We start from the raw sequence: 20,140 nt of genomic DNA, 5'->3' as shown, positions 1-20,140 counted from the left end.
TGTTGAGCCCTTGGAGGAGCCCAGGTCAACCAAGCCCCAGGCTTAACAATATTCTAAGTTTTATAAGATAAAGCAACAGTATTAACATGAAACCAGAGCTGCAATTTGCTCACAGACTGATGATGGTATCAGTTGGTGTCCTGGGATTGTAAGTGAGAACCCCAAACTGCAACCTTTGAACTCTCACCTATGGAGCAGACATGCTGCCTGGGACCCTTTCCCAACTGGGACTCCAGATGTGCTGTATCACGGGACTTGCCAGCGCTGTTTGAGTCTGGATGTCAAAACCCAATTGGGCAATGTATCTTCTGCTGTTTCTGTTTCTCTTTGCCCTTAATGTTAGTATATTGAAAGTAAGCTAGATAATTCTCTAATAAATATTGGTATTATTTATTGTATATAATGAGTGGCTTCCCTGGTAGCTCAGATGGTAAAGTGTCTGCCTACAATGCAGAAGACCCGGGTTCGATCCCTGGGTCTGGAAGATCCCCTGGAGAAGGAAATGGCAACCCACTCCAGTATTCTTGCCTGGAAAATCCCATGGACTGAGGAGCCTGGTAGGCTACAGTCCATGGGGTCACAAAGAGTCGGACACAACTGAGCGACTTCACTTTCACTTTTCAATGAGTGGCTTATTTTGTTAACAAATCCTTTGAACCTGAGATGGAAGTGAAGATTTTCGGGAAAACACCCACTGACCACCATCTTCTCCCCACAGCCACTGTCCTTCACAGGGATAGCAGGGGGTCTCCTGGATGGACACAGGGTTACCATCGCCGGGACTGTTCTTCCCTCAGACAGAAACAGGCACCAGAAATTGTTGTCTCTCAGCCTCACCCCTGAGTGAACCACAATGCTGTCAGCTCAGGAGGGTCCACCCAGCATCCTCTGAGCACCTGCGCCTGGCTCAGGGGATGGGAAGGGCCGGCCCTGCCAACAAGACCCTTGCCACCCGCCATAGCATCCAGGGCACTATTAACCAGACTCTCCAGAGACGGAGGGATGGAGGCTCACAGTTAGGGAGGGAAGCAGGCCAGCCCAGAGGCGGAGTTCTGGGGCTGAACTTTGTACAAGATGACCCAGAGTGACAGAAACATCAACTTGTTCTGTTTCCTATACCCACCCTCATCTACTTCAGAAACTTCATTTGAGGTGACCTGGACATAATTAAACTTGTCATCAAAGTTGCAATTTAATCTCTTTCAGTTTTAAGGTGTTTGCTGGAAAGACCTTAAAATCAATTCGAAATATAAATATCTCAGCTCTGTTTCCCATCCCCCGCCTCCCCGAGGCACCTATCTGGGAACAGAGGAGGGCCTGTGCATATTCTCAGAGTCAGGAGGGTGCTCAGGTGTTCACGCAGCCCAGGCTGAACTCTGCTGAGCTCTGGGTGGCCGGGAGACCTGAGACCTGTGCCCCATATGGGTGGGGTCCACATGGGCTGCACCCTGAGGTCCACACTGTCCACTGAGGCCCCTCTGGACACATGGTCTCTCTCTGAAGCCTCTCTGTCCAATTCCAGCTGGCTTCCGTCCCTGCTGGTCCTCTCATCACTTTGCATGGGGTCCGGGACCTTCTGGATCCTTCCAGGCCGCTCCTCCTATAACCCGACCTTCACATGTTCATTCTAAATAACTTCCTCTGCCACTGCCTCCTCTGCCAGGTGACACAGCCACACTGACCCTGGGACTCTGAGAGCCCTGCGTGCACCCAGGGACTTGGAGGGAAGTGAGGCACCCAGTTCCCCAGAAACCCTCCCAGCCGGGGAATCCAGCACCTTGACTCTGAACTTCCATCCCTCTCTCTCCCTCTCCCCTCTGCTGACCCTTCCTCCCAGCACAGGATGGCTTTCTACTCCCACTCTGTCTAGTAGAGCCTATCTCTACCTCCGAGGATCCCCCTTTCGATGGGAGCTGCTGTTCTCTCCTTCCCTGGGGCGGAATTTTCAAAGGAACACAGAAATGAAACTGGAGAATGGCAAAGGGAAAATTACACCCAGATATTTCAGAAACAAAGGTCCGTCTAGTCAAGGCTATGGTTTTTCCAATGGTCATGTATGGATGTGAGAGTTGGACTGTGAAGAAAGCTGAGCGCTGAAGAATTGATGCCTCTGAACTGTGTTGCTGGAGAAGACTCTTGTGAGTCCCTTGGACTGCAAGGAGATCCAACCAGTCCATGCTAAAGGAGACCAGTCCTGGGTGTTCATTGGAAGGACTGATGCTGAGGCTGAAACTCCAATACTTAGTCACCTGATGCGAAGAGCTGACTCATTTGAAAAGACCCTGATGCTGGGAAAGATTAAGGGCAGGTGGAGAAGGGGACGACAGAGGATGAGATGGTTGGATGGCATCACCGACTCAATGGACATGGGTTTGGGTGGACTCCAGGAGTTAGTAATGGACAGGGAGGCCTGGCGTGCTGCAGTCCATGGGGTCACAAAGAGTCGGACACGACTGAACAACCTAACTGACTGATTTCAGAAACACTATTCTCCAATTTTAAGAGGAACAGGGACTTAAATTTTCTCACTCTAGAGTCACTTGGCATTTCCTTTCATTTCTGTATTCCCAGAAGGAGCAGTTAGGTTCAAATTTACACCAGTTCCCAAGGGCCCTGATGGCCGAGAGCTCACACAGCACCCTGGTGTTCAGGATGCATCCATAAATCACCCCCTTAGTGAAAAAGTGAAAGTGAAAGTCTCTGTTGTGTCTGACTCTTTGTGACCCCATGGACCAATTCTCCAGGTCAGAATACTGGAGTGGGTAGCCTTTCCCTTCTCCAGGGTATTTTCCCAACCCAGGTCTCCCGCATTGCAGGCAGATTCTTTACCAGCTGCGCTATGAGGGAAACCTCATCCCCTTAGGCGAGAAAGCAAAGGGCTCTGGAAGCCTCCCTGAAGCCCAGTGGTCAGGATTCCATGCTTGTACTGCAGAGTACAAGGGTTCGATCCCTGGTAGGGAAACTAAAACCTTGCAAGTCAATCCACAAAAACACAGAAACAAAAAACATGATCTACAGGTAGAATGTCTATGAAGTGCCACTCTTGGGTGATGTACTGTCTGTTTCCCTCTCCCCCAGGTTTGCTGTGGACCTCAAAACTGACTGGGGACAATGACATTGCCTTCTACTTCTGTGCTCAGTTTGAAGATGAGAGCAGTGACTATGTGATCTGCAACACAAGGCAGGAAGGAAAATGGGGTACTGAGGAGGAGATTTGTGAGATGCCCTTCCAGAGGAGGGAGTAAGTTTGAGCTCTGCTTCCAGGTAGAGGGCTCAGAGTTGAAGGTGAGTTGGAACTCTCCTCTCTTCACTTCAGCTGCTTGTCCCATGCAATCAGACCCAGTGAGCAGCCTTTAACTAGTCACATGAGCAATATCTTTGCACAGAGAACTATTTCCTTATAAGACTGCAGTCTCCTGACACACCTTCACCCGCATCTACAGGCACACCTATTACTTTTACCCCAGACATAAGCACTAGATAAGTCACCCTGGTGCTTTTTGGCCTCCTGGGTGTTCAAAGTTCAAGTTATTTCCATTCCTCTGTGTAGCCCTTCTTCCCCTCCAGGTCCCTGGGAACATTACTTTTTCTGTTACCTTGTTGCTGCCTTTATCCAGGTGTTATTCACGGCTTAGCTTTACAGGACATTTCACATTGCTTTTGCAAGCAGAGCACTGTCTCTGGGCTTGGGGGGTTGGGGGTGTGAGTCCATTTGTGTCTGTGCTTCTTTGTGTGAACACGAATGTGCCCACCCTCTCATCATGCAATGTGATCCCACCTCTCCTCTGCTCCCCAGCAACATTTGTCGAACCCAGGTGAGCCAGGACTAGAGAGATAAACCTACTGTGATAAACCAACAACCAGAAGAATTAAAAAGCCAACAACTAAATCCACGTAGAGATTGTATTTGGATGCCCTTTGGGTCCCAAGCATGTTCCTATAACTGGCACAGCTCTGAAGGCTGATACCTGGACCTACAGGGAATAAACATGAAAACCAGACTCAGGTTTAAAGTTCTAGTAGCAGGCATCCCAGAGGTTCAGGTGTCCTCCACCTGGCTGGGGACCCTTCCTGGCATGTGCTCACTTCTCGATAGGTGATGGTGTATGGGGACCTCTTCACCACGTGCCCTTCAATGAAGTCAACACCATCTACATCATGGGCGCCAGGCCTGCAGAAGTTTCCAGGTCAGTCTGCCCACCCGATACCTGTCCCTGGGGCTGGATTTGGGGTCCCATTCTTTGTGCCCAGGGTCTGCTGCATGAACCCACAGATGTCAACCAGTCTCCTATCCAGGTGACTCTGGGGATACGCCTCTAGCTCTCTGGTCCTGTCTTTGTGTCGCTGTCTCTATCTGGGACACCCACTCAGTCTCCTGGACTCCTTGGCCACTCATCTCTGTTTCTCTCTATCCCCACTCTGCTTAGGAGGCCATGTGGTTGTAGAAAGAACCCAGGCTTGGGAATCAAACTGAATCCTGCTCAAATCCCCAGCTCTGCCATTCTCACTGGCTGGGGGGATCTTAGACAAGTGACTTCACCTCTCCCAGCCTCAGTTTCCTTATCTGTAGAAGGAGCATGGTCTCTGCTGTCTTGTGGGTCTTTGTATGAGTTCAGTGAGGCGATACATGTCAGGAGGCACAGAATAGCCTGTCTGGGCCCCACCTGAGTCTATCTGACCCTCTCAGTGTTTTCAAATTTTTGAATATTTACAATTCAAAAAGGTCAGGAGGTCAGGAGCCGTTTGCAAGATGAGAGTTCTGGAGCTGCCTGGTGGTGGTGTTGGTTCTACAACTATGGGAGTTGACTCTATACCATTAAACTGCACAGTTAAAACTACTTAGATGGTCAGTTTTATGTAATGTGCATTTCACCACCATATAGAGGAAGAACAAAAAAAAACAGGTCAGGCAGATTGCTTCTTCCTCCTGAGTATGGAGAGGGCCCAGGATACAGATTTCCTCCAGGGTGCTTATCAGAATTTCCAGACTGGCTAATTAAGCCTACACTCCTGGGGAAGATCAAAGCTATTGTTAGGTCAGTATAAGGTTTGCTATCATGGGCTTTAGCAAAAGTGACACCATTTTGAGCCTGTGGTTTTCCCTTTCACTATTCTCCACTTCGTAAGGGATTTGATTTAGGTCATACCTGAATGGTCTAGTGGTTTTCCCTACTTTCTTCAATTTAAGTCTGAATTTGGCAATAAGGAGTTCATGATCTGAGCCACAGTCAGCTCCCGGTCTTGTTTTTGCTGACTGTATAGAGCTTCTCCCTCTTTGGCTGCAAAGAATGTAATCAATCTGATTTTGGTGTTGATCATCTGGTGATGTCTATGTGTAGAGTCTTCTCTTGTGTTGCTGGAAAAGGGTGTTTGCTATGACCAGTGCGTTCTCTTGGCAAAACTCTGTTAGCCTTTGCCCTGCTTCATTCTGTATTCCAAAGCCAAATTTGCCTATTACTCCAGGTGTTTCTTGACTTTCTACTTTTGCATTCTAGTCCCTTATAATGAAAAGGACATCTTTTTTGGGTGTTAGTTCTAAAAGGTCTTGTAGGTCTTCATAGAACCGTTCAACTTCAGCTTCTTCAGCATTACTGGTCAGGGCATAGACTTGGATTACCATGACATTGAATGGTTTGCCTCGGAAATGAACATAGAGCATTCTGCCGTTTGTGAGATTGCATCCAAGTACTGCATTTCGGACTCGTTTGTTGACCATGATGGCTACTCCATTTCTTCTGAGGGATTCCTGCCCGCAGTAGTAGATATAATGGTCATCTGAGTTAAATTGACCCATTCCAGTCCATTTCAGTTTGCTGATTCCTAAAATGTCAATGTTCACTCTTACCATCTCCTGTTTGACCACTTCCAATTTGCCTCGATTCATGGACCTAACATTCCAGGTTCTTATGCAATATTGTTGTTTACAGCATCAGACCTTGCTTCTATCTCCAGTCACATCCACAACTGGGTGTTGTTTTTGCTTTGGCTCCATCTCTTCATTCTTTCTGGAGTTATTTCTCCACTGATCTCCAGTAGCATATTGGGCACCTACCGACCTAGGGAGTTCCTCTTTCAGTATCCTATCTTTTTGCCTTTTCATATTGTTCATGGGGTTCTCAAGGCAAGAATACTGAAGTGGTTTGCCATTCCCTTCTCCAATGGACCACATTTTGTCAGACCTCTCCACCATGACCCGTCCATCTTGGGTGGCCATAGACACGTGGCTCATAGTTTCATTGAGTTAGACAAGGCTGTGGTCCATGTGATTAGATTGGTTAGTTTTCTGTGATTGTGGTTTTCAGTCCGTCTGCCCTCTGATGGAGAAGGATAAGAGGCTTATGGATGCTTCCTGATGGGAGAGACTGACTGAGGGAGAAAATGGGTTTTGTTCTAATGGGTGGGGCCATGCTCAGTAAATCTTTAATCCAATTTTCTGTTGTTGGGTGGGCTGTGTTCCCTCCCTGCTATTTACCTGGGGCCTAACTATGGTGGAGGTAATGAAGATAATGGTGACCTCCTTCAAAAGATCCCATGCATGTACTGCTAAATCAAATCCCTTATGATTATACAGTGAAAGTGAGAAATAGATTTAAGGGACGAGATCTGATAGACAGAGTGCCTGATGAACTATGGACAGAGGTTTGTGACATTGTACAGGAGACAGGGATCAAGACCATCCCCATGGAAAAGAAATGCAAAAAAACAAAATGGTTGTCTGAGGAGGCCTTACTGTGAAAAGAAGAGAAGTTAAAAAACAAAGGGGAAAAGGAAAGCTATACCCATCTGAATGCAGAATTCCAAAGAACAGCAAGGAGAGATAAGAAAGCCTTCCTCAGTGATCAGTGCAAAGAAAGAGAGGAAAACAATAGAATGGGAAAGACTAGCAATATCTTCAAGAAAATTAGAGATACCAAGGGAACATTTCATGCAAAGATGGGCTCAATAAAGGACATAAATGATATGGACCTAACCGAAGCCCAAGATATTAAGAAGAGGTGGCAAGAATACACAGAAGAACTGTACAAAAAAAGATCTTCACAACCCAGTTAATCATGATGGTGCGATCACTCACCTAGAGCCAGACATCCTGGAATATGAAGTCAAGTGGGCCTTAAGAAGCCTCACAACGAACAAAGCTAGTGGAGGTGATAGAATTCCAGTTGAGCTATTTCAAATCGTGAACGATGATGCTGTGAAAGTGCTGCACTCAATATGCCAGCAAATTTGGAAAACTCAGCAGTGGCCACAGGACTGGGAAAGGTCAGTTTTCATTTCAATCCCAAAGAAAGGCAATGCCAAAGAATGCTCAAACTACCACACAATTGCACTCATCTCATATGCTAGTAAAGTAATGCTCAAAATTCTCCAAGTCAGGCTTCAGCAATACGTGAACCGTGAACTTCCAGATGTTCAAGCTGGTTTTAGAAAAGGCAGAGGAACCAGAGATCAAATTGCCAACATCCCCTGGATCATCGAAAAAGCAAGAGAGTTCTAGAAAAACATCTATTTCTGCTTTATTGACTATGCCAAAGCCTTTGACTATGTGGACCACAACAAACTGTGGAAAATTCTGAAAGAGATGGGAATACCAGACCACCTGACCTGCCTCTTGAGAAACCTATGTGCAGGTCAGGAAGCAACAGTTAGAACTGGACATGGAACAACAGACTGGTTCCAAACAGGAAAAGGAGTACATCAAGGCTGTATATTGTCACCCTGCTTATTTAACTTATATGCAGAGGACATCATGATAAATGCTGGGCTGGAAGAAGCACAGGCTGGAATCAAGATTTCCAGGAGAAATATCAATAACCTCAGATATGCAGATGACACCACCCTTATGGCAGAAAGTGAAGAAGAACTAAAGAGCCTCTTGATGAAAGTGAAAGAGGAGAGTGAAAAAGTTGTCTTAAAGCTCAACATTCAGAAAACGAAGATCATGGCATCTGGTCCCATCACTTCATGGCAAATAGTTTGGGGAACAATGGAAACAGTGACAGACTTTATTTTCTTGGGCTCCAAAATTACTGCAGATGGTGACTGCCACCGTGAAATTAAAAGATGCTTACCCCTTAGAAGAGGAAAGGAAAGGAGGAGGAGAAGGAGAAAGGGTTTCATGTTTATTTAAAATATGAAGTCTTAATCCATTATCCCCACCAAAGGCAGCCTATCTGAATGTCAGCTACTGTTCTTCCTTATCTGTCTGATTTGGAGGTCTCCAGCACTTGTCAGGAACAGGTGGCAGGTGGGGTCATCTTCACTTGTGAGATGTGTATCCAAGGTTCAAGAGTTTAACTGCCATCTGGGCAGCTGAGGGGACCTGGTCCAGTTCCTTCCAAGGAGATTAAAGGGCAGTGTTTGCTCTTGGTGATTCCAAGCAGATGGTAGAAGACAATTGGGAACATTACTTTGTTGAGTCGTAGTCAGATGTTTGAAGAAACTAGAATTCAGGATCCAGTCTAGTTTACAGATATAAGACAAAACCACAAAGACAATTAAGAGCACTAGAATCTAAGGTCTACAGAGGTGCAAGTATAATTATTGCATGAACAGTCCACTTTCCCCAGCTTAGGAGTGGCTTCCAGAATACTCCTGCCCATTACGCCAACTCGCCTGTTCAGTTCAGTCAGTTCAGTCACTCAGCTGTGTCCGACGCTTTGCGACCCCATGGACTGCAGCACCCTAGGCTTCCCTGTCCGTCACCAACTCCCAGAGCTTGCTCAAACTCATGTCCACCAAGTTGGTGATGCCATCCAACCATCTTTTCCTCTGGCGTCCCCTTCTCCTGCCTTCAATCTTTCCTAGCATCAGGGTCTTTTCCAGTGAGTCAGCTCTTTGCATCAGGTGGCCAAAGTATTGGAATTTCAGCTTCAGCATCAGTCTTTCCAATGAATATTGAGGACTGATTTCCTTTAGGATTGACTGGTTTCTCCTTGCAGTCCAAGGGACTCTCAACTCACCTGGGTCCAGTACAAAGATGTAGGGCCTGAGGGGCATCATGAAGGAATATGTCCCATGTTGCCTGGGACCCAAAGTACACGGGCAGTGGAGAAAAGCAGGTCCTTGGAAAGACAGAATGATCTTTCTACTTTCTCTGTAGAGAACATGTCCAATCTTCATCACATGAAGAAGCAGAGTATGAGGCCAAAAAAAGAAAGTCGTATGGTGCCAAGATATTAATTAATAAAAATAGTATTTTCCCAGATTTTTGTGATGTTTAGGGTATTTGTCAACAGCTTTGGCTTGAATATGGTGCCCCACCATCCATCCAATTCATGTGACCACTGTCACAAATTTTGGCCCCCAGTAGTTTTATTTATGGAAGTAGTAATGTTTTTCATTTATGGTCATGACTCAGGGTTCCTTTAAAAAAAAAATGCCTATAATAAGTCATTTAAAGGAAATTGGGAAGTAAGGCTGATTGGTCCCAAGGGAGTCATCAAAGACTGAAAGCAGAAGCAGCTGCGTGCCTGGCTAATCAGCTAATATGACACAGATTCTTCCCCGAAGGAGGAAGTGTAACCAGATTGTGACATCGAGGGTGCTGCATCCCTTGGGGCTGCAAGTTCTTCTACTCCTTACCCCTACCCCTGCCATCCAAGGAAAAGACACCTCTCAGGGCCTCTCAGGTCAGATACTGGAGGATACAGATGGAATCTATGGGGTACTTGCTTTGTGTCAGGCATCAACTAAGTGCCTTAGAAGCTTTAGCTCATTCAGTGCTCCCAGCAATCATATAAAATAAGGCCCGTGATTAGCTGCTTCTCACAGAAGAGCAAATACCGAGGCTTAGAGAGTGTTGTTGTTGTTGTTCAATCACTAAGCGATGTTCAACTCTTGGGATCCCATGGACTGTAGCCCACCAGGCTCCTCTGTCCCTGGGATTCCCAGGCAAGAATATTGGAATGCATTCAGATCTTCAGGTGATCTTCCTGACCCAGGGATGGAACCTGAGTCACCCGTTTGGCAGGCAGATTCTTTATACTGAGCCACTTGGAAAACCTTTAGAGAGATGTAGGGGAGCAATTTTGTCACCCCAAAATATGTGCTTTTGCTTTGCCATGAGGATTCATTTAAACTGATTTTTTTTTTTTTTTTTTTGCCTCAGGGCAAGCAGAATCTTAGTTCCCCTGACCAAGAATCAAACCTGTGACCCTGCAGTGGAAACGCAGAAACACACAGCCTTAGCCACGGGAAAACCAGGGAAGTCCCCAGGCTGATTCTTTTTCAGAAATGGAAGACCCAAAGTTTTTCTGCTGTTGTTCAGCCACTCAGTTGTGTCCAACTCTTTGTGATCCCAAGGAATGCAGCATGCCAGGCTTCACTGTCCTTCACCATCTCCCAGAGCTTGCTCAAACTCATGTCCATTGAGTTGGCAATGCCATCCAACTCTCTTATCATCTGTTGTCCCCTTCTCCTCTTGCACTCAATGCCAGAAAGAATGTAGATAAAGGGTCTGTTCCAGAAATAGAGCCATGACCAGTGATATCTATGGAAGAACTTGGGCGAGGTGTGGTGGGGGAACCTGGAAGGGCCTCGAGATTGGCGTCAACTCTGTGCCCAGCAAGCACTTATTTACCAAACATTTGTTTTTCTGTGCATAGAATTCCTCCTCATTGAAGTCCCTAAACATTACCCTCAACAGTCTCTGGTGTCTTTAGCTGAAAGTGGCATTTAAGGTGAGGGCTTTGACTATTTTGTTGGGTTAGTTCTCCTGTATCTCTCTCTTGTATATGTGTTATTAAACCCTTGTTAGATTTTTCTCCTGTTAATCTGTCTCATATCAATTCATTTCTTAGACCAGCCAGAAGAAGCTAGTCAGGTACAGGAAAATTTCTTCCTTCCCCAACATCCATGTTGTATCAGAATTTCCTTCCCCTTTTTTAATTTTTATTTTTTTCTGGCTGTGCTGCACAGAGTGTGAAATCTTAGTTTCCTAATCAAGGATTAAACTCATACCCTTGGCGGTAAGTGCGCAGAGTCCTAACCACTTGCTGCTGCTAAGTCACTTCAGTCGTGTCCGACTCTGTGTGACCCCATAGACGGCAGCCCACCAGGCTCCCCCGTCCCTGGGATTCTCCATGCAAGAACACTGGAGTGAGTTGCCATTTCCTTCTCCAATGCATCAAAGTGAAAAGTGAAAGTGAAGTGGCTCAGTTGTGTCCGATTCCCAGCGACCCCATGGACTACAGCCCACCAGGCTCCTCCATCCATGGGATTTTCCCGGCAAGAGTACTGGAGTGGGGTGCCATCACCTTCTCCGCTAACCACTTGACCAGCAAGTAATTCCCAGAATTCCCTTCCTTTTCACGGCTGAATGATATCTCATTGCATGTACAGACCACATTTTGCTTATTGAGTCATCCATGATAGACTCTTGGGTTGCTTCTATCGCTTGGTTGCTGTAAATAATACCATGAACACGGGTGTACACATATCTCTTCAAGCCCCTGCTTTCAGTTTTTCAGGGTATATACCCAGAAGTGGAGTTTTTGGATCATACAGGAATTCTATGTTTAGTTTTTGGAGGAATCTTCATACTGTTTGTTGATATCCATCTCAGCCTATGCACTGTGATGCTAACCATTCAGGAATACCTGGGGCCTTCACGGGGGCCGTTACCACTGGTGGGAGCGCCCAAAAGCATCTCCCCAGCTGGAGACAAAGTTGTGGCTGGACAGGACCTTGGAGTTCTTTTTACAGTTGCAAGACACAGATTAGCAACGATCATCAGGGGGCTCAAGGATTATTACTCTCAGGGCCTGAGGGCCACACAGTGACAATGGCCAGTGGAGAGGAGAGGCAGAGAGTACAGACCTGGAGTTCTGCCTTCATTGGGATCCAAGGGTGGGGTTCCTTGAACCCCAAATAATAACCAAATATCAGTAACATCATACATGCAGATGACACCACCCTTAAGGCAGAAAGCAAAGAGGAACTAAAGAGCCTTTTGGTGAAAGTGAAAGAGGAGAGTGAAAAAGTTGGCTTAAATCTCAACATTCAGAAAATGAAGATCATTGCATCTGGTCCCATCACTTCATGGCAAATAGAGGGGGAAACGATGGAAACTGACAGATTTTCTTTTCTTGGGCTCCCAAATCACTGCAGATGGTGACTGCAGCCATGAAATTAAAAGACGTTTGCTTCTTGGAAGAAAAGCTAGGACAAACCTAGACAGCATATTTAAAAGCAGAGACATTACTTTGCTGACAAAGGTCTGCATAGTCAAAGCTATGGTATTTCCAGTGGTTATTTATGGATGTGAGAGTTGGACTACAAAGAAAGCTGAGCACTGAAGAATTGATGCTTTTGAACTGTGGTGTTGGAGAAGACTCTTGAGAGTCCCTTGGACTGCAAGGAGATCAAACCAGTCAATCCTAAAGGAAATCAGTCCTAAATTGAAGGCACGAGAAGGGGATGACAGAGGATAAGATGGTTGGATGGCATCACTGAGTCGATGAACAAGAGTTTGAGCAAGCTCTGGGAGTTGGTGATGGACAGGGAAGCCTGTCCAGCTGTAGTCTGTGGGGTTGCAAAAAGTTGGACTGAGTGACTGAACTGAACTGAGATGAATTGAAGGGTGGGGGTGCTTAGGCAGGAGCCAGGGGGCAGGAAGAGACATTCAGGTTCTCTCACATGATTATGTAGGTTCCCCAAGGTTTTCTAGAAACCAGAACTTCATGGGCTGGGCTGGCCTGGCACCTTGCATTGAAGCTGTCTCCAGCTGTTTGAAAAGGATGCTTTAGCAAAGAGAAGCTTAATGCGAGGCCCTTAGGATCAGGCATATGCACTGCATTTCCCGTCACAGCCTCACCACTTAACATTCCTGGAGCTAGGCTTCTGGATGAGATTTTATGTTGTAAACAGCTGTGTCTCCACCATCCGGACCAAGCTCTAGACATTTTCAGCACCCAGATAACTCTTTCAGGTCTCTCATAGTTGGCTCCCACAACGAGTAATCACTTTTCTGATTGGTTGTTGGATTTAATGTAATCAAAACGCTCCCAGCCTGTGCTCAGCTGTGTCGCTCATGTGCTCAACTGTGAGGTTCGTTGATGACCTTGCCTGTATCTCCAGTCCCTTTTTATTGCAGAGGGCTAGTACATTGTAGGTATATCACCATTCATTTTTCCTTTCTCTGACTTGTAAACAGTCGTGTGCTTCCAGTGCGGGGTTATGATGAGTGAAGCTGTTATGCACATGTGCGTATGTTCTCATCTCTCTTGGGTAAATATCTAGGAGCAGAAGATCCAGGACACAGGAGTGGTAGAGATTTGACTTTATTAGGATCCACCAACATGTTTTCAATGCTGTTGTATTTTACACTCCAACCTGCAGTGAATGAGTTCCAGTTGCTGTGTATCCCAGTCAATGAGGAAATGGTCCCTGCTTCCCTGGCGTCAAAGAGGATTGCAAAGAACGCATCCTTTTCCTCCTCTTTGCTCCAGCTGTGTCTTCTGCATCTTAAATCCATTTGAATTCTGGTTGATCCAGGAATTTACTGGGGATGGAGGGTAGATAGAGGAAGCAAGTGGGCTCAGTCTATAGGAGCATCTCAAAGAAGTCAGTCTTTGCAAATTCTGGGGCACCCAGGTAAGTGCAAGAAGGGAGAGAGGTGCGGACCCATATGCGGACCTAGGAACACCTGCTCCCCCTCAGTGCCTGCAGGATGTCAGCTGCCTGTCCAGGCTGGACCCTAGGGCCCTGTCTCTAGCACACGATGGGACCCACTTGACACCACGTAAGTCTATTGTCATCATGCCTTTCCTCCCCACCCTGCATCCTTACCCAGCTGATCCTGAGTCTCTGTTTCAGTTAATCATTTCCTTTAACAAGGTGCTGGTGCCCATTAAAAGCAGTTTATTCAACACATTGCACCCACCTTCATGTCACTTGAAATTTTGTATTATGTCTGAGACCTCTCTGCTCCCCATTCTAAAGCCCAGATTTAAGAGAGAAGTTCATAGAGAGGAGGGATCAGAAGCTCCCGGAGCATCATTGTACACAAGGATAAGGGAACCTCCAGTACGAGGTTTTCTATTTGCAAGACATTTCTTTCTACATGATAATGTTTATATGTGAGGAATAGAATTTTAAAGGGGAGGAAGACCACTTTAAGAACCAAAGTAGCCTCATATGGCTCAGGCTGCCACTAATGAGCTGTGTGACCTTGAACATGACCCATAGAGTCTCTGAGCCTCAGTTCCCCTGTCTGCAAAATGGGTATAACCAGGCCTTCCCAGAAGCACTGCCGTCCCATAGACAGGCAGGTCCTATCACTCGGGCTTGTTGTCTGGACATTCATGACACAGCCACATGCTCAGGGGCAGTGTCTTCTAGAAGCTCGCTGTGGTGTGCGTGTGGTGAGGATCTCTGAATATGCATGAACCTCTATGAACTATCTGGTCTTAGATCAGAGAGCAGGAGGAGAGCAGAGAGAAAGGTCCTGGGTGAGGAGCACCCACTTCCACCCTCAGCCCTCCTCCCTACCTTTCTCCTCTTCTCTAAACCCACATTATCTTATTCTTGGCTCCTCCCCATTGAATAACGGCTAAGTTATTTTAGATTCTATATCTTGTTAAGTCCTCTCCTTGCAGGGCCTGATCACTCAGCATGCAAAGCGGCCATGGGCACAGAGGTGGTAGAGAGATGCCCTTCATTGACACCCAGGCTGCCTATGTGAATCCAGTGAGTTCCGGGGCTGGGGGCAGCCTCAGTGGGCAGGAAGCATCTCTGGGGCTCTGAGGAAACAGCTCCTGCTGGTGACTGGGGGGTGGGTGAGGGTGGCGTCCTAAAGAAAACGCAAGGACAGATGCACCAGCTATGGCAACCTTACACGACTTCTGCCCCACCCCCGCCTCCCAGGTGTCACTCTGGGTTGAAGTGGGTGTGGAGCACATGTTTGTGCACGTGACACATGTTTACTGAGCTCTCTCCAGGTGCCTCTCCTGTTCTAGGTGCTCAGAGGAGCAAGAAGGACCTACGTAACAACTAGGAAGGAGATGCTCTTTCTTATTATTGCTTTGCATGAAGGAAGAGGTAACCAGAGCCTCTGGGAGAGTAACAACTCACCATGGCAGCAAAGGGTACTTACCTTGAAGAAGTCCTCCCTGGGTTCAGCCACTTAATAACTGGGTGACCTCAAGCAAATAACTTTCCCTCTCTGGGCCTCAGTTTCTGTATCTGTATAATGGGGATAATCCTCCAGTCACTGCCCAGGGCTGGGGGGAAGATAAGTGACTTAGTCCATTAAGAGAACCTGAATGGTGTCTGCCCCACCATGGACACTATGGAGGTGTTTGAATTGTCAGGAGTCTGCAGGCAGCAGGGAAGGCCTCCTGAGGAGGTGTCTGCCTGCTGAGAGCAAGGCAGGGCGGGTCAAGGGTGCCTGAGTCAGGGAAGCAGGTGCCCCTGTGCGGGGGCACAAATGGCTGCCTTTTTGCTTCCTTTGTGAAGGCACTGTCCTAGGCAGCCTTGCTTAAACCAGGGTTCCCCAAACCCCAGCCCACAGACTGGTATTGGTCTCTGGCCTGTTAGGAACCAGGCTGCACAGCAGGAGTTGGGTGGCAAGAGAGTTAGAAAAATTTCATCTGTATTTACAGCCACTCCCCATCACTCCCATCCCCACGTGCTTAGAAAAATTGTCTCCCATGATACCAGAACCTGCTACCAAAGGTTGGGGACAGCTGGCTTAAATCCTTATCATCCCCATATCATATACATAAAACTGAATCTTATAGAGGTAGAGGCCACTTGTCAAAGGTCCCTAGATGGCAAGGAAGGAGGTGCCCACAGAGAGCCCTGGGAGAGGAAGAGGCGGGCAGGTGGCAGCAGCCTGGGGCCCAGGACGTTGCTGTGCTCCCTGTGTCCTGGCCCGGCCCTGCAGTAGGAGCCTCTCCCAGCCTCAGCTTCCTGAGAGGCTGGCCAGGTGGGCTGATGGAGCCCTTCACAGGCGTGGGGGTGGGATGGAGGCAGCAAGTGCTGGGGGGCTGCTGAAGCTCACGCTCAAGTATCTCAGCTCTGTTTCCCATCTCCCTCCTTCCCAAGGTGGGCCGTCTGGGAACAGAGAAGAACTTGCACATATTCTCAGAGGTGAGAGGGGTCCTCAGGTGTTCACAAGGAGCTCTGCTGAGCTCTGGGTGGCTGGGAGGCCTGGGACCTGTGCCTAGTTTGGGTGGGGTTCTCATGGGCTGCACCCTGAGGTCCACAGGGCCCACGGGAGCCCCTCTGGACATGTGGCCTATCTCGGAAGCCTCTCTGTGCAATCTCAGCTGGCTTCTGCCCTCACTGGTCCTCTCATCACTTTGCGTGGGGCTCAGGACCTTCTGGATCCCTCCAGGCCCCTCCCCCACAGCCCTACCTCTGCATCTGGATTCTGGACGACTTCCTCTGCCATTGCTTCCCCTGCCAGGTGACACAGTCACACTGACTATGGGACTCAGAGGGAAGTGAGGCACCCAGTTCCCCAGAAACCCTCCCAGCAGGGGAATCCGCACCTTGACTCTGAACTTCCATCCCTCTCTCTCCCTCTTCCTCTGCTGACCCTTCCTCCCAGCACAGGATGGCTTTTTACTCCCACTCTGTCTAATAGAGCCTATCTCTACTGCCGAGGGTCCCCTTTCCGATGGGAGCTGTTGTTCTCTCCTTCCTGGGGATGGAATTTTCAAAGGAACACAGCAATGAAGCTGGGGGACTGTAAAGGGAAAACCCCCAGAGATATTTCAGAAACACTCTTCATTTTAAGAGGAGAAGGAACTTAGATCTTCTTGTTCTTGTTCTAGGATCACCAAGAGCTTCCTTTCCTTTTGGTGCTTCCAGAGGGAGCAGCTAGGCTCAGCTTTAAGCTGGCTCCCATGGGGCCTGCTGGTTGAGTGCTTACAGAGTGCCCCAGTGTTGAGTTCAGCACCCAGAACTCTCCGCCTTAAGTGAGAAAGCAAACAGGTTCTCAGGAATTCCCTGATGGTCCAGTGATTAAGACTCCAGGCCCCCAATGGAGAGGGCGCAGGTTCCATCCCTGACTGGGAAACTGAGGTCTTGCAAGCCAAGCCACAAAAAATAAAAACTGAAACAAAACACAGGATCTACAGGTAGAATATCCATCAAGGGCCACCCATGGGTGTGGTCCAGCACCTAGCTCTGTAGGGATGACGTGGGGGTGAGGCATGCTGTCTGACTTCCGTGTGTTAGCTAGGGAGCCTGAGTGACCCCAGGAAGCTGCAAAATATACAGGTGCTGAGTTCAGGCAAGGTGGTAGAAGTCAGATCCTCACTCCCTGGAGAAACTCAGATCGGATGGACTTGATTTGGGAACATGAGCGAGCGCTAACTGGAAAAAGGCAAAACAAACATTTATTGTGCCCTCTCCCTGATAGCTCAGCAAATAAAGGTTACGCCTGCAATGTGGGAGACACAAAAGACACAAGTTCCTTCCCTTGCTTGGGGAGAGCCCCTGGAGGAGGAAATGGCACCCCACTCCAGTATTCTTGCCTGAAAAATCCCATGGACAGAGGATCCTGGCGGACTACGGTCCAAAGGATCTCAAAGAGTTGGACATGACTGAGCGACTATGCATGCTTGGTGCGTCAGGTCCCTCAGAAGCTCCTTTTGTGTTCAGGCTTCTTATAGTCATGGCTGTACTCAGAGAACACTGAGATGTGAGGGGCTTCCTCAGAGGAGAGTTGAGAATAAATGTTACTTGCTTGGGAGCATACTCAGGCTGCCTCAGTCATCATTCCCGAAGGAAGGCAGTCACCGCCTCTCTGGGTGGGGCAGCTTGAGGATAGCAAGGTCACTGCAAGTGACAAGAGTGCAGAGCTGGGGTCAGGGTCCAGGCTTGCTGACCTCACTCAGGTCAGGTGGACACACAACAGCCTCCTCTGAAGGACAGACACACACTCTGAGATCCCAACACCTGGAGACCTCGTGTTTACTGTGTCTCCTTAGACACCATCTCTGTAGGTGTCTCATCCATGCACCTGCTCTTTCTATTCGTCCTCTTCTTTACCAGCTGAGCAGACCTGAGCTGGCCTCCAGTGAACTGCCACTTGTCCCCAAAGACTTCATAACCAGGCACATTTCTCCCCTTCCATCTTGGACACAGATTTCTTTACTCATTCCCTCCTTATTTTTCAAAAATCACACTTTAAGGGCAAACTGTGGTAACTGCCCCAAAACACACTAAATGCAAATTAGGTAGACAAAAGTGATGGCAACGAACTAGGCATGGTACCAACCAGCCACGTAGATTGCTCACGGGTTCCCAGACGATGCAGTCAGTCAAAGTGTGAGCATCTCCCGTTCCCGCCCTTGGCAGTCAGCCAGCACGCTGTCTGATTTCCCACCATCTAGGTTTGCTGGGGACTTTCAAACCAGCAACAATGACATTGTCTTCCACTTCAACCCTCAGTTTAAACGTGACAGGTATGTGGTCTGCAACACAAGGCAAGAAGGAAAACGGGGGACTGAGGAGAGGATCTGGGAGATTCCTTTCCAGAGGGAAGGTCCATTTGAGCTCTGCTTCCACGTACAGAGCTCGGAGTTCAAGGTGAGTTGGAACTCTCCTCTCTTCGCTTCAGCTGCCTGTGCCCCAGCTCAGTCAGGCCCATTGAGCAGTCTTTAAACAGTCACGTGAGCAACACCTTTGTACAGAAAAGAGGACCATTTCCTTGTAAGGCTGCAGTCCCCTTGCACATCTTCACCTGCATCTACAGGTTCACCTGTTCCTTTTTTTACTCTGGAAATAAGCACCAGATAAATCACCATAGTGCTTTCTGGCCTCCCGAGTCTTTAATGTCCAAACTATTTCCATTCCTCTGCTGTAGCCCTTCTTCCACTCCAGGTCCCTGGGAACATTTGTTTTTCTGTTACATTGTTGCTTAGTTGTGCAGGGCATTGCACATTGCTTTTGCGAGCCTAGCGGTGTCTCTGGGCTTGGGGAGATGGGAGGGGAGCTGGCCACTCGTCTCTTGTCATTCTCCATCCCCCATCCTGGTTAGGTGGCCGTGTGGTACTAGAAAGAACCCAGGCTTGGAAATAAAACTGAATCCAGTTTGAATCTCCAGTTCTGCCATTCTCATTGGCTGGGAGATCTTAGAAATGACTTCACCTCTTCCAGCCTCGGTTTGCTCACCTGTGAAAGGAGCATGGTCTGCTGTCCCAGGGGTTTTCATGTGAGTTCAATGAGGCACTCTACATCATGGGGCACAGAATAGCCTGTCTGGGTCACAGCTGAGTCTATTTGACCCTCTCTGTGTTTTCAAATTCTTGAAAGTCTAAAATTCATAAAGGGCAGGATGTCACAGAGCATCGAGTTGAGCTCCCTGAGTCATACAGCAAATTCCCAGGGGCTATCTATTTTACTTATGGTAATGAGGCATGGGAGATGAGAGGGAGGTTCAAGAGGGAGGGGTCATATGTAAACCTATGGCTGATTCTTGTTGATGTATGGCAGAAATCAACACAGAAACCAGCAATATTGCTTTACAATCTTGTAAAGGAATTATCCTCCAATTAAAATTAAATAATTTTTTTTTTAAAAAAAGAAAAGTCAGGAGCTGTTTGGCAAGATGAAAAATTCTAGAGCTGCATGGTGGCTTGTTGGCTCCCCATCTATGGGAGTCAACTCTACACCACTAAACTGTATGTACAGTTAAAAATACTTAAGATGGTCAATTCTTTGTGGTGTGCATTTCAACACCATTTAGGGGGGAAGAAAAAAAAAAGGTCAGACAGATTGCTTCTTCCACCTGAGGATGGAGAGAGCCCAGGAGGCAGATAACCTCCAGGGTGCTGACCAGAAAATTCCAAACTGGCTGACTAAGACTACATTTCTGGGGAAGGTGGAAGCTATAATTAGGTCAGGTATTACATCCAGGTTTGGTATCAAAGACTTTAGCAAAAGTGTCTTCATTTTGACCCTGTGGTTTTCTCTTTAACTATTCCCCACTTTTGAGCAAACTCTCAGGTTAACCAAGAGAAAAGGCATTGCCATTACTCTCAGTAACTGATCTGTAGTCCCCACAGCTTTGTTGACCTTTGATATGGTATTTAGTGATCATGATGTTTTTGTTTAATTTCCGTGACATTTGTAACGGAGCCGGGCCAATGGAGGCTTCCTGTAACAGCCCCACCCCTACCTCCCT

This window comes from Bubalus kerabau, chromosome 4, assembly GCF_029407905.1.
Source record: "Bubalus kerabau isolate K-KA32 ecotype Philippines breed swamp buffalo chromosome 4, PCC_UOA_SB_1v2, whole genome shotgun sequence".
NCBI lineage: Eukaryota > Metazoa > Chordata > Mammalia > Artiodactyla > Bovidae > Bubalus > Bubalus kerabau.
The sequence above is the reverse complement of the archived record's forward strand: the minus strand, read 5'-3'. Positions refer to the sequence as shown.